Source organism: Equus quagga, chromosome 15 (assembly GCF_021613505.1).
Source record: "Equus quagga isolate Etosha38 chromosome 15, UCLA_HA_Equagga_1.0, whole genome shotgun sequence".
NCBI classification, from domain to species: domain Eukaryota; kingdom Metazoa; phylum Chordata; class Mammalia; order Perissodactyla; family Equidae; genus Equus; species Equus quagga.
In genome coordinates, this window is record NC_060281.1 from 62596649 (window position 1) to 62610012 (window position 13364).

At 42.3% G+C, this 13364-nt stretch overlaps 1 protein-coding gene across 5 annotated transcripts in view; it reads left to right on the forward strand.

Moving 5' to 3' along the window:
• The first annotated feature begins 214 nt into the window (after positions 1 to 214).
• EXOC2 (exocyst complex component 2) overlaps positions 215 to 13364 on the forward strand; it is a 203679-nt gene continuing 190529 nt past the window's right edge. For 2 of the 5 annotated variants that reach the window (XM_046639502.1, XM_046639505.1), the window contains exon 1: positions 579 to 2339. The gene's annotated coding sequence lies outside the window, so the exon portion shown is untranslated. The other 3 variants (XM_046639503.1, XM_046639504.1, XM_046639506.1) reach the window with 3 other exon arrangements.

A 13364-nucleotide genomic window follows, 5' to 3' on the forward strand; every position in this document is an offset into this window, starting at 1 on the left:
CGCGAGGGACCCGAGGGCACGGGCATGGACGGGCCGCGGCGCGCCCCCAGGCGGCAGCCCCGCGCAGCCCCGCTCCTTGGCGGACGCCCGGCCATCGACGGCGCGGCGCTCGACTGCGCTGCGGAGCGACTTCCTCGGCGCTCCCGGGGCGGAAGTGCGGCGCGGCTGGGCGGAAGTGCGCGCGCGGCGGCGGCGGCTGCAGGTACGTGTCGGAGCGGCCTCCGGGCTGGGGCCGACTGCCCGCGGGGAGGCCCGCGCTCGGGGCCCCGCTGGGGCGGCCGCCGCGAGGGCCTGGGCGGCGAGGGGAGCGCGGGAGGCCGTTTGGCGTCGGCGGGCGCGCCGCCGGAGTGTCCTGCTTGCCAGGGCGCGGGCCTCGAGCGGCCGGCCCGGAGTCGCCTGCTCCCCGGTGCCGAGGCGGTGCGGCGGGCTCCCGGCCCTGCCCGGCGGCGGCTGGTGCTGGACCTGCCGCTCCGACGCTTTGCGAGTGGACGCTGTCCTGATGTCAAGAAACGGGTCCTGAGAGAGCTGGTCTTTAGGTGGAAATAACCTGTTCCTAATCGCTGAAGGTCGATCACATAAGAAGGAGAAAATCTGTTTTTTGTTTTTTGGTTTTTTTTGTAACTAATCTGAGTAAACTTATAGGGAAAACTTTGGAAAATATTTTAAAATTCAGCCACACCTTAGTTAAATCATTTGGGTACACTGTATTGAAAGCTAGTTCTAACTGAGGTTTATGTGAGTCCGTCTCCTAATGATGCTAATATTTTATTTATAAGTGGTAGTACGGATATTCTGGCCAGGCTTTGTGTAATTGACTCCAATGACAAAGGAACTGAAAGCTAAAAGCTTCCCAGGGATCATCTGTGTGTTGAAAGTTGTTGACTCAAAGGGTGGTAATAGAAAGAGGATAATGTGTGCTTAGTACTAAATGTTCTCTTCTCTTGGATTAAGTAGAAATTTAATAATTTTAAGCTGAGAAGCAGAGGATCCCCCAGTGTAACTTGGAACAACTCTTGGAAGTTTCAGAAAATATTTATTTTTTCTTGTCAAGCGTTTAATTTCCTCTACTGAATATCATTTTGAACTATTACTTTTCTAAAAACGGTTATTAATCTGCTAAGTTAATTTTTCATTCATTCCACAAATATTTGAGAGCCTGTTATGTATGAGTCTTGTGAGAAATGAAATTGATACTCAAAAAATTTTACAAACACAGTTTTCGAATAAAGGACTTTGACAATTTTTGGTGTGAGGCAGGGGCAGGATCACCCAGGCCGTATGGGAAATGCTGGGTTTCCAGTTTGTCTCTCAGTTCCTTTTCCACTCCTCTAGTTTACTCATCTTCACTAGCCAGTATCCTAGTACGTATGCACCCACCACACATTGGGAGCTTATTGAATGTTTATTAAATGGATGAGTTTTAGGTCAGTAATGAGTAGAGAGAATTTTGAAATTGACTGGCGTGAGAGAGAACATTGGTCACTCTGCTAAGCAGTAGTCTAGAATGTTGGTTGTTCCCAGACCCTGGGGGATCTGTTCATGGCTCTCCTGGAGTGCCTGGTAAAATCACATGGTAGTAGAATTCCATTATAATTACATGATGCAGTGTGTTTATGTTAATTTAAAAGTATTGTTGGCACAAACACACAAACTTAAGGTAATTGTAGAGAAATTATGAATCTTGATGCTGTGGACACACCCATCGGCATCCTTGGACCTCAGTTTGAAATTATAGATTCAAAAGGTGTTTTGGCGTAGGAGTCAAAGCAGCCGTTTACTGGTCGTGTGCTACCACCCACCTGCTTCATAGCATGAGCTGAGATACTTCGCCTCTTTGGGCTTCAGTTTCCTTTTTCCTGTAGTCAGAGAATACATAAAGCTAGATTATCTCTAAGAGTTCTTCCTGCTTTGAAATTTTCCAACTCAGTGAATCCTATAACCACTTAGCACAAGGGTAACCCTGTGTTGTCTTAGAGGCTATAGATATACTGGTGTTTACATGTCTGTCAAAAGCTTAAGCCCTTGCCTGACAGGGATTAGTCTCAGTCATTTTTGTGTCTCCCAATTTTAACATGTGCCTGACACACACGTCAGAGATAGAGTGCTATTAGCCTGGATTCAGAATGGGCACATTTGCCCTCTCGATTAAAGAATTGCTGAGAACTAAACTGTAGTATTGAGTGTAAGTATAGCCGGAATTCAGAGAAGGGAAGGATCTGTTGGGGTTCAAGTCCTTGGGAAGGCTTCATGGAGGTCAGACCTTGATGGAGAGGATGTGGTCCTTCGCAGGGAAGGCGTGAACATCTGGTGGCACATCAGGAACAAAAGGCCACAGGCTGGTAAGTGAGTGCATTTGCGTTATGACCTTGATGGTCAGGCAGAGGAGTTTGGACTGATATATGACGCTTTTTTTTCTGGAAAATGATGTTAGGCTTGCTCAAAAGCTTCATGAATATTCTTTAACTTAGTATTGTTGGTAGCGTTTAAGACTGGGGTGCATCATCCAATTGGCTTTATTTTTGGTTTTGGTTTTAGTAATTCCTTGTACTTAGTGTTTCCCACTTACAATAAATCTTGGTGCCAGTAATGGAAAGAAGAGTGGATACTGAAACCTGGGAAACCTAGATATGAGTTACTTAGAATGTAAGGTGCATGAGGTGGATCCAGGCAGGCCCCTAGGATGGTGCTGGGCACAGAGTTAGTGTTGGGTGATCCTGGTGCAGCGCCAAGGGACCTCTCCCTTTGGTACTTGCCAGCTGTGCTGCTTTTGGCAAGGTTGGCACCTAGTTTCATCTGTAAGCTTTGATGAATTTTTCAAGTCCTTTTCCACTTAAAATTTCTGTGATTTTGGAGGGTATGCGATTTTAACTTTCATTGTATCGTAATTTTACTGAAAGACAAAAAGCCGTGAATATTTGGTTTCAGTTTAATTTTCGTGAATGCCCTATGTAATTGACATGATGTGTAGGTGGGTAAGTCAGGGTCTCAGCAGGAATCAGAATTCATGCCAGATGGTTCAGATAAGGAGATTTTAGTGAAGGGACTACTTGTGGAGGTGTGGGCGGGGCTAGGGAACAAAGGTGTAGTGAGGCCCAAAGAGAAACTAATAGCTGGAAGGGACAAAAGGAGAAAGCAGAGCTCGCTGCAAGTGGGAGCCACAGAGAAGGCTGTGGCTGTTAGACCTGAGATGTGGTGCTCAGGGGTCGGGGAGCAGGACTGAAGTGCCCCAGCCTGAGTCTGGTCCACTTCTGAAATCCAAAGCTCAGACCCCCGCTCTTTGCTTGCAGTCTCTTGTCTTTCTAACCCTCGCTTAGTTTCTCCCATTCTACCTGCCTTTACCTGATCTTCGGTCGCTGTCATTCCATTCTGCTCAGTTGTATCATCATCCTTCTGTATCACCTGGCTGGCAATTTCTCAGCCCTGGACCATCTCAACTCTTACCTCCTTGAATGCTTGAACTGAGTTGCTGAGACCAGCAGGGGAAAATCCTAGCATCTAGATTTGTACCCTATAAATCCATGGTCACCAGTCTCAACTGGCCATCAAAGAATTTTCTAGTGTTTTCCTCCTCAGCACTTGCTTCTGTTCTGTGCAGAATCTATTTGAAGCATTTTCTGCCCTTCTCTTCTCAAACCTCTCATTCCTTCACAAAATCTATACTGTTAGCAGATAATCTTGCCACGTATTTCAGAACTAATAGAGCTATCAGAGGAGAATCTCATACTCTTTCTTCCAAAAAACCTTCCTCCTTCCCCAGTTACATTGAAAGAGATTGCATTTACTCTAAGACCTATCTATCCCTGTTCCTGGGCTTTATGTCCCTTCTACTCCTGCCTGCGAGAGCACTTCACTCAGTTGTTCATCTCTTGCCAAAGGCTGCTTCCTGTCACCCTTTAAACATTCTTAGACACAGGTAACGATAAAGCAAAGCAGAAAAACAGCAATTAAAAAAGTAGCATCCTCCTTTGATTTTACATTTCCCTGTTAAAATTTCTCTCTTTTCTTCCCTTCCCAGCCAAATTTCTTAAATAGTTCTTTATACTCAACTTTTCGCTCATCCCACTGCTGTCTGGTTTTGGTGCCCATCACTCCATTGAAGGCCAAGGTCATCCATAACCTCCTTGTCACAAAATCTTGTTCTTATTATTTCCCCAATGTAGTGCCTGGAACGTAGAAAATGTCCCAAATAAATGTTTGTTTTGATTGAACAATCTGAGGGGATTTCCTTGTTCCAAATTCTGGTTTATCTGTATCTGTTTTCCTGAGGGATAGAAATCCAACACTGTCATCTTTTGAGGTGCTGGATGATCAATTTCTATATATATCCCAAATCTTCTCAATGGACTAAAAGATCGAAATCAATTTTATTTGATAACGACTTCTTCAGTATTGTTCACATGATCTATCTTTCTGGGGGAAAAAAACATCTGGATATCTTTTTCTGAAAAATTACATTTCTGAAAATGGCAGGAATTAATGTTTTGTCCACCCAATGTAGATCTAATAAAGAGGCAGTCGTAGGGATGTGAGTGCAAGTAGCAATAGATTGATACGTGAATAATGCTATGCTTTTACATGGAACTACTCTTCCTTCTTTCCCTTAAGAGTATCTTCTTAAGGAGGTTTTTGTTTTTATATTTGCTTTTCTTGGTGGAGTGGTGGGGGTGGGGCGTGGATTTGCACTGGCCTGTTTCATTTCTGATATGTCATCAGTGTCCGATGGCATGAGGTAGAGGACCAGCCACTTTTAGACCTACTGCTTTTGGCTTTGAAATGTTGTGAAAGCAATTGTCCTTTAGGAAGAGACAGCCTGCTGAGGCAGGAAGATTTTATAGTTTCTGGGAAATAAGGGAGACTTTTAATGAACTCTTCTAACTAAGATGGAATCCAGTGCTTATTTTAAGAGACTAGCTAGGGAATCAACTATTTATGTAACAGATCAGTTATGTGGCAGCTCTGGAGAGCCAAAGTGTCAGGCTTTTCCACTATATTCTATTTTACTTCCAGTATTCTTTCCAGTCACCTCATGTAGATGCTCTTCTCTTTAGTCTCGTACCTCCAAACATTGTAGCCAGAGTGAAGGTTTTTCCCCCACCAAAAAAAAAAAAAAAAATTAAGTGCTATTTGTCAGTTGTATTTTTTAAATCGTTGGATTTTTTTCCAAATGAATTAAAACATAAATACTTACATTTTCATTTAAAAGCATTGTATGTCTCAATGATCTTTTGTTTCTAGGAGTCACAGAGGAAAGAACCTAAGAGCGAGCTGGAGAGCAGGGCAGCTCTCCTCCGTTTCCATCTGCTCAGGCCTTCACTTCTGCAGATGCTCCTGCTGAGGACCAGTGAATCTTCTCAGGATGCTTTCTACCCCAGGGATTCTTTCAGATTTGTGCATGATTATATTTTTGTTAACCATGATTTTGAGGTGGAGCAAGAGACAGATGATTAATTTAGAAAACTGGACCGAAGTGCTCCTGACCCTAAGACTTGTCCCACTCTGTGCTGTTAGATGGTAAATGTGTGGCAGTGCTGAGGTGACTTGACCTTGACTCTGCTCAGGAGAAGTAGAGTCTGAGATTACAGAAAACTGAAGGAAGTAAATTACCCTGCTGTAAGACTCTTTTCTCAGTATCTCTGGGAGATCTCTTTGGGGCCAGCCCAGCCCAGCCCCGAAGGTCAGGTCTATCCTAGCATAGGTTGAACATGACTCAAGGAGGGTACAGTGAGTTCCAGAGTTCGGTTCTGTTGCTGTGTGGCCTGAGAGTCTAGTTGAGTGTAATTTTATTGTTGAAAGTCACTAGGCAGCTCTGCAGCTAGATTTTTCTGGGGTCCTTTGGGTCCAAGATGGCTCTGGACAGGATAAGTCTACTTGGTGCTTCTCAAGCGTTAATGTGCAACAGATGGCTAAAAGGCAGATTCTCACTCAGTGAGTTAGGCTGGGGTCTTGAGATTCCTCCTTTGTGATTTGCTCCTTGGTGTTGCTGTTTTGAGTAGCATGGAGAGGGGTGGAGTTTGAGAGTTTATTATTACTATTTTCATTTTTTGGTATTTTGGGGGGAATACTTTTACTTTGCTATGGCCTGATTTAAGAAAATAGTACTTTTAACATCAGGAGGCTTTCCTTGGCCTGTTTGGTGAAGGTTCTCCAAGTCTTCCGTGAATCAGAACTTCTATTTTTCCAGCTCCTGGCCTCATCTGGGGACCTGATGGGGTAAGACACCTGATCACTTGTTCATATTTTTTGTCTGCTATTCAAATCAGCAAAATTCTTTGCCAAATAGTAAAAAAAATTTTCGTTTAATCGTTAAAGCTACTTTTGTGGTTACATTTTCTGCACACTACCCCCCCCCCGTCCCCCCAAATATTACTGCTACTGATGTGGGCTTGGCGAGCCAAGGAGTCAAAAGAAACATTTCTTGCACTCTCAAGATCTGGTAGTAGTGCTCCTTTTATTCAGAGAGTAGCATGGGGACAGGACCCATGGGCAGTGAAGAGCTGCAGGGGTTGAAGGGTAGGGCTAAATTTTATAAGGCATAGGTATGTGAGTTATTTCTTTACAAGACAAAGGAAAGATCATGTAAAAAAGTTGTTAAAATGGTATCAGTGCAAGTGGGGTCTGGTTATTGGCTGGTCCTAAAACTTCGGATACAGATCAGGTCAGGATGTCCTATACTTCCTGGAGGATGATATAGATTGGTATGTGGGCCAGGACGCCTTGGGTTTCTCTATATGTTTTTAGTCTGAAGTTATGTAAAAAAGTAATTTACTCTCTTTTATTGTACCAATAAATATTTTGGAAAATTATAGATTGTGCTACAATGAAATAAGGGAAAATTATAAAATTAAAATTTTCTGGGGCTGGCGTGGTGGTGTAGTGGTTAAGTTTGTGTGCTCCAGCTTCAGCGGCATGGGGTTCATGGGTTCGGATCCCAGGTGTGGACCTGGCACCATTGGTGGCGCCGTGCTGTGGTAGCATTCCACATCAAAAAAAAAAAAAATAAAGGGGCTGGCCCAGTGGTGCAGTGGTTAAATTCACACACTCTGCTTCGGTGGCCCAGGGTTCACTGGTTCGGATCCTGGGTGCAGACCTATGTACCGCTCATCAAGCGATGCTGTGGCAGGCGTTCCACATATAAAGTAGAGGAAGATGGGCACGGATGTTGGCTCAGGGCCAGTCTTCCTCAGCAAAAAAAGAGGAGGTTTGGCAGCGGATGTTAGCTCAGGGCTAAGCTTCTCAAAAAAAAAAAAGAGGATTTTCACAGATGTTAGCTCAGGGCCAATCTTCCTCACACACACATACAAAATTAAAATCTCCTGACCTTTATTGGAGAACCATTTGAAATTCATTCTGTGTGCTTCATTAAAGGAAAAGAGGCAGATGGGTTAAAACTAATATAAATCTAAAAGAAAATGCGTCTATTTAAGTGTCTCTTATAAACTGGAAGAAAATGTGGCCTTTCATCTTTATTTTAATGAAATGCTTTTATAATGGTAATTTTCTCTTTTGACCCGTGATGGATAGGAGGTTAATTGATGTTAAATGGATGCTTTGTTAATCCTTCATCAGCTGCTAAATTGGTCTGGGGGAGTACAGGTCAAGGCCACAGGAGGCCGCGACCGACCGGCTTGTTTTCTCAGAGAGGTTTTGCCCTTTCTCCAAACCACACATCACTCGATCCAGCTGTATGTAGAGGAGACTCCTCTCTGCCCTCCCCCTCTTTCCCTCTTCTCCCAGCCCCCAGCACTCCTCCTCCTTCTCCCCTCTCTCTGCACTGCTGAGTGACAGCTTGTAGATGTTGCGTGCGAGGACTTCAGCTGTCTCTGTGTGGTCTGAGTGTGTGGTCTCCATTCAGCTGAGAGGCTGCTAACAGGGTGGATGAGAGCGAGCAAGACTGTTTACTTTAATTTATTTCGGATGCCGGAATTGTGCCCGGAGTCTCTCCTGAGCTTGATTCCGTAGCTAGCAGCTTCAATCCCTGCAGCTGTGGCGCGGTTTTAGCTCTCCGCCGTCCTCTCCCCACAGGCGCTTTCCACGGCATCTGCCTAGTCAGTCCCTGGGGCTTTGAAATCTTCATGGCGCTGCTGAGTGCTGTGATTATTTTGCTTTCACTAAGTCAAGATAGATGGCCTTGAAGAAGTTTCTTTTGAGGTAAAGCTAGAGAAGTAAAGCAGAAATTTTAAGATAAGTGAGAAAGTGATGTATTTTTAGAAATTGGGAGAGCTATTAAAAAATTTGGGTCGAATTAATCCAGTTGTGCTCATGTGTAAGAGAATCTGGGAGTTCTCTGACATCCTGTCATGTTTAACAATTTTAATAAAATTAACCAATTTAAACTAACAGTTGATTCTTTGACCTTTTTTGAGAATCTGCATTGATTTTGGCATGCCTGTTTACTGTAGTTATTGTATTTGTCAGCAGTGAAATTGGCTTATTTCATCATAAAGAATTGACAAGTTGAGACAAGTAAAACTTTGTTTTTATATAATAATATAAATCTAGGGCAATATCTTTTTTTTGTCATTCTTTGATTATAAATAGCTTATCAATAGTTTCTTGATTTTATTCCTTTAACGTTCCTGAACATTCTTATTGAGATGGCCATGTATTTTATTTAAGTAGACATATGTAGAATCTTGATATCACTTGGGATTTTGCATTGCTTAGCTGCTTCTTTCTCTGTCTTCCTACAGTCTTGCTGAAATGGAGTTGGTGTTATCAATGTGTTGTCCAGGAGTAGAAAGTCTAGGCCACTGACGTTTTCCAGAGAAGTTAATACATATAGCTTATTGTTGTTCTGCTCTTCCTGCTACTTTCAGGCCTGAGTGTCAGTAAATGTGCTCTGCTCCCATATGGGAGAGTCAAGCCTTCCTCCACTCCCTTGCACCTTTTCAGTCCTGGCCGTGCTTTTCCTTGGTCTCATTTGATCTTGACTCAGAAGACTTTGGGAATTTAGTAGTGTCAAATGCTTTTTTAAAAAAAATGCTATCATCTTGTATTTTGTCTTGTGTTCATTTTTGGGGGGTTCTGTGTTTGTGGTGATAGAGATAATTTAATGCTCTCAAGAATTCTAAAGCAAAATAAGTATATTTGCTGTGGAGGAGGAAGAAATTTTCCTCGACCTTTCTAGGTTCTTCTGGCTGGTCTAAGAATTAAATTGACATGAAACAGATTAATAGGAGAAATGAAATTTAATTTTGTACATATGGGAACCCCACATACATGAGAGGTGTATATACTATCTTGAGCTAAGGAATGGGATAGGGGCCTCAGGCTTCAAAGGGGTGGAGGGTAATTCACAGGATGATAAGAAGAGCACATGTTCAATATAGATGTTTGTTGAGCCATACAGAAAGGTCATAAAAACTTCTAGTAATACCTCTTATTATGGGCAAGGCCCCCAATTCAAATTCTTTAAGGGAGAGGTAAAAGTTCTCTTAAGCCCACAGGTTCTCAATTGCCTTTAGCTCAAAATATTCCACATGCCAAAGTGGCACATCTTGGGGAGGCCTGTTTTGAACCCCTTCCATTGTAGAATTCTGCAACTATCACCACTATCTAATTCTGGAACATTTTCATCACTCCAAAAGGAAACCCTGAACCCACTATCAGTCCTTTCCCATTCCACCTCCTCTCGCCACCACTAATGTACTTTCTGTCTTTGTAGGTTACCTGTTCTGAACTTTCATATAAATGGAATCGTATAATATGTAAGCTTTTGTGTTGGTTGTGGCAAAATAGGTGCATAGTATTAGTTATTACCCTGTGTCTTTTACCTAGCAGGTGAAAGTTTTATATATATATAGAAAACATTGATAAGTGATGATTATAGTCAAGTAGTCACTATGAATAGAATTTAACTTATGTTTTAGAAACTCAGAAATATTTCAAAGGAGCTGTGAAGTGCTCTAGGCTTATATTCGATGAAATGTCGTGTGTGTATTGTCTGTCAGTCACCCAGCTCTTCCCTGCAGCAGTCAGTCATGCAGAGACCTAATCCCACCTGTCCTGAGTTCACCAATGTTACTGCTAACCCATTGTTTGAAATTTGATCTAGAACTCGAAACGGATAAATCCTGATTGAATTAAATCCCTCCTTCCTACCTTCACTTTTATTGGGCTAAATCCTCCAGGAATGAACAGTGAGTGAGCAGCAAAGGAGTGGAGTTTTGCTCTAGGTAGCTAAAGTGGGAATTGCCCTCGAGCGGTTGATTCTCTTCCAAGGGTGGAGAAACAGTGTCTGTAGAGCCACAATATCTTGGCAGCGTTTTTAAAAATAGCATTGCCAAATCCATCTCTATTAAAGTCAAGTTCATCTTTAAATCTAATTAAAAAATTACTATCTTTGGACTTTTCATTATTTAGAACTGAAAAGTTGGAATCTTTTAATATATTCTTAGTACTGCCCCTCCCTTTTTTATCTGTTAATTTTTAAAATTGAAAAATCAAACTTAAATCAGTTTTGACTTGGTTTTTATAGAAATAAAGGGTGGTTGAAAAATAAGTATTTTTCTAATGCAGAGATTTATGAGGAGTAAAACTCATTTTGGTTTAAACATTTAAAATATTTTTTGGGAAAAAGGAGACACGTTATTAAAAGTCTGACCCTACACATTAGAATTTCTGATTTTCAGGTAGTTCTTTATGGAAGTGGTAATAGAATATCAAACTATTCACTTCTTGGCTCTTATAATTAGAAGGTACGTTTGAACTTGACCTGCTGACACCCACAGGCAACCCATAGAAGAGTTGTTCTGTTCAGGCCTTTATGGTTAATTTGGATTCATCTCTGCTTTTCTGTGGCGTGAACAAATAACCTGCTTTGGAGTTAGCACCTCCCTATTGAGTGTTAAAAGAAGCTGTCACATGTCGATTGAGTAAACTTTTAGGAGTTAAGTTAGAGAACTCTCAGTTTCTATACAGGTATGCACACCTTGGAAATATTGCAGGCTTGGTTTCAGACCACCACAATAAAGTGAGTATCGCAGTAAAACAACTTACAGGAATTTTTTGGTTTCCCAGTAAATTGTGTTTACATCATGCTGTGGTCTATTAAATGTGCAATAGAATTATGTCTAAAAGATAAAGTACATACAGTAATTAAAAACATACTTTATTGCTAAAAAATGCTAACCATCATCCAGTCCTTCAGCGAGTTTTCTTTTTGCTGATGGAGCATCTTTACTTGACACTGATGACTGATCAGGGTGGTGGTTGCTGAATGTTAGGATGGCTGTGACAATTTCTTAAAATAAGACAACAGTGAAGTCTGCCACGTCAGTTGACTCTTCTTTTCATGAACAATTTCTCTGTAGCATGCAATGCTGTTTTATTTTATTTTATTTTTTTGCAGAAGATTAGCCCTGAGCTAACATCTGCTTCCAATCCTCCTCTTTTTGCTGAGGAAGACTGGCCCTGGGGCAACATCCATGCTCATTTTCCTCTACTTTATATTTGGGACTCCTGCCATAGCATGGCTTGCCAAGCGGTGTCATGCCCGCACCCGGGATCTGAACCGGTGAACCCCGGGCTGCTGAAGTGGAATGTGCGAACTTAACCACTGCGCCGTGGGGCTGACCCCACGATGCTGTTTGATAGCATTTTACCTACAGTAGAACTTCTTTCACAATAGGAGTCGGCCTCTTCAAACCCTGCTGCTGCATTATCAACTAAATTTATGTAGTATTCTATTAATCTTTTGTTGTCATTTCAACAGTTTTCACAGCATCTTCACCAGGAGTAGATTCCATCTCAAGAAACCACTTATTTTGCTCATCCATAAGAAGCAACTCATCCATTAAAATTTTATCATGAGATAGCAACAAGTCAGTCCCATCTTCAGGCTCCACTTCTAATTCTAGTTCTCTTGCAGTTTCTGCCACGTCTGCAGTTACTTCCTCTACTGAAGTCTTGAACCCCCATAGTCATCCATGAGGGTTGGAATCAACTTCTTCCAAAGTCCTATTAATGTAGATGTTTTGACCTCTTCCTGTAAATTGTAAATGTTTATAATGGAATCTAGAATGGTGAACCCTTTCCAGAAGGTTTTTAATTTACTTTGCCAAGATCCATCAGAGGAATCACTATCTATGGCAGACTATAGCGTTATGAAATATATTTCTTCAGTGGTAAGACTTGAAAGTCTAAATTGTTACCACTTGAGCTCTCCCCCAACCAGAAAGAGGCTGAGAAAGAGCCCCTTGCCCTTCCTTCTGGGGTCTTTTCTCTGGTGTCACAACTTTGAAATGAGACCGAAGCTGAGCGTTCAACAGCACAAGCTTTATTCAGTGGCCAAAGAATGGAGGAGCAGGAACTATGTTCAAAAATCAACTTCTCAGCTCTCAGGGCAATCAAGCAGCTTTTATGAGGGGTCAAGGTAATGAAGGGGAGGAATATTCATAGTTATTCAGGGAAGTGGGCTGGTTTTTGAGGGAATAGGGTGTCACCTCTTTTCTTTCCTTATTTGATCTGGTGTGTCCTGTCATGGCCACAGGTGGGTGTGTTAATCCCACGTTACACACCCACAGGTGGGTGTGTTAATTATCACGTTAATGTATTATAATGAGCTTAAAATCAGTTGTGAGGTCTACTTCAGGTCAAGTTAGACTGCCAGGTCGCCTCCAACTGGTCTTGACTGGTCTTGATCACGAGGTCTTAGCTGTCTTTCCCTCTTGTGGTTGTGGGTTTCCTGCAAGCTAAAGATAATATATTAGGTTTGTTATGAGCAGACTTGTTGTTATGTCTTATGGGGTTGGTGGACCGGGTAGCAAAATTACTCCTTGATCCATGGGCTGCAGAATGGATGGCATGAAAACAACATTAATCTCATTGTCCATCTCCATCAGAGCTCTTGGTTGACCAGGTACATTGTCAATGAGCAGTAATGTTTTGAAAGGAATTGGTTTTTTCTGAGCAGTAGTTCTCAACAGTGGGCTTAAACTATGTAGTAAACCATGTTGTAAACAGATATGTTGTCATTTAGTTTTTGTTCCATTTATAGAGCACAGAGTAGATTTAGCATAATTCTTGAGGTCCCTAGGATTTTTAAAGTGGTAAATTGAGCATTGGCTTCAACTTACATTCACCAGTTGCATTAGCCCCTAACAAGAGAGCCAGCCTGTCCTTTGCAGCTTTGAAGCCAGGCGTTGACTTCTCCTCTCTAGCTATGAAAGTCCTAGATGACATCTTCCTCCAATATAAGGCTGTTTCCCCTGCACTGAAAATCTGTTGTTTCGAGTAGCCCCCTTCATTGAGGATCTTAGCTAGGTCTTCTGGAGAACCTCCACAGCTTCTGCATCAGCACTTGCTCTTCTACATTATGGAGACAGCTTCTTTCCCTAAACCTCGTGAACCAACCTCTGCTGCTT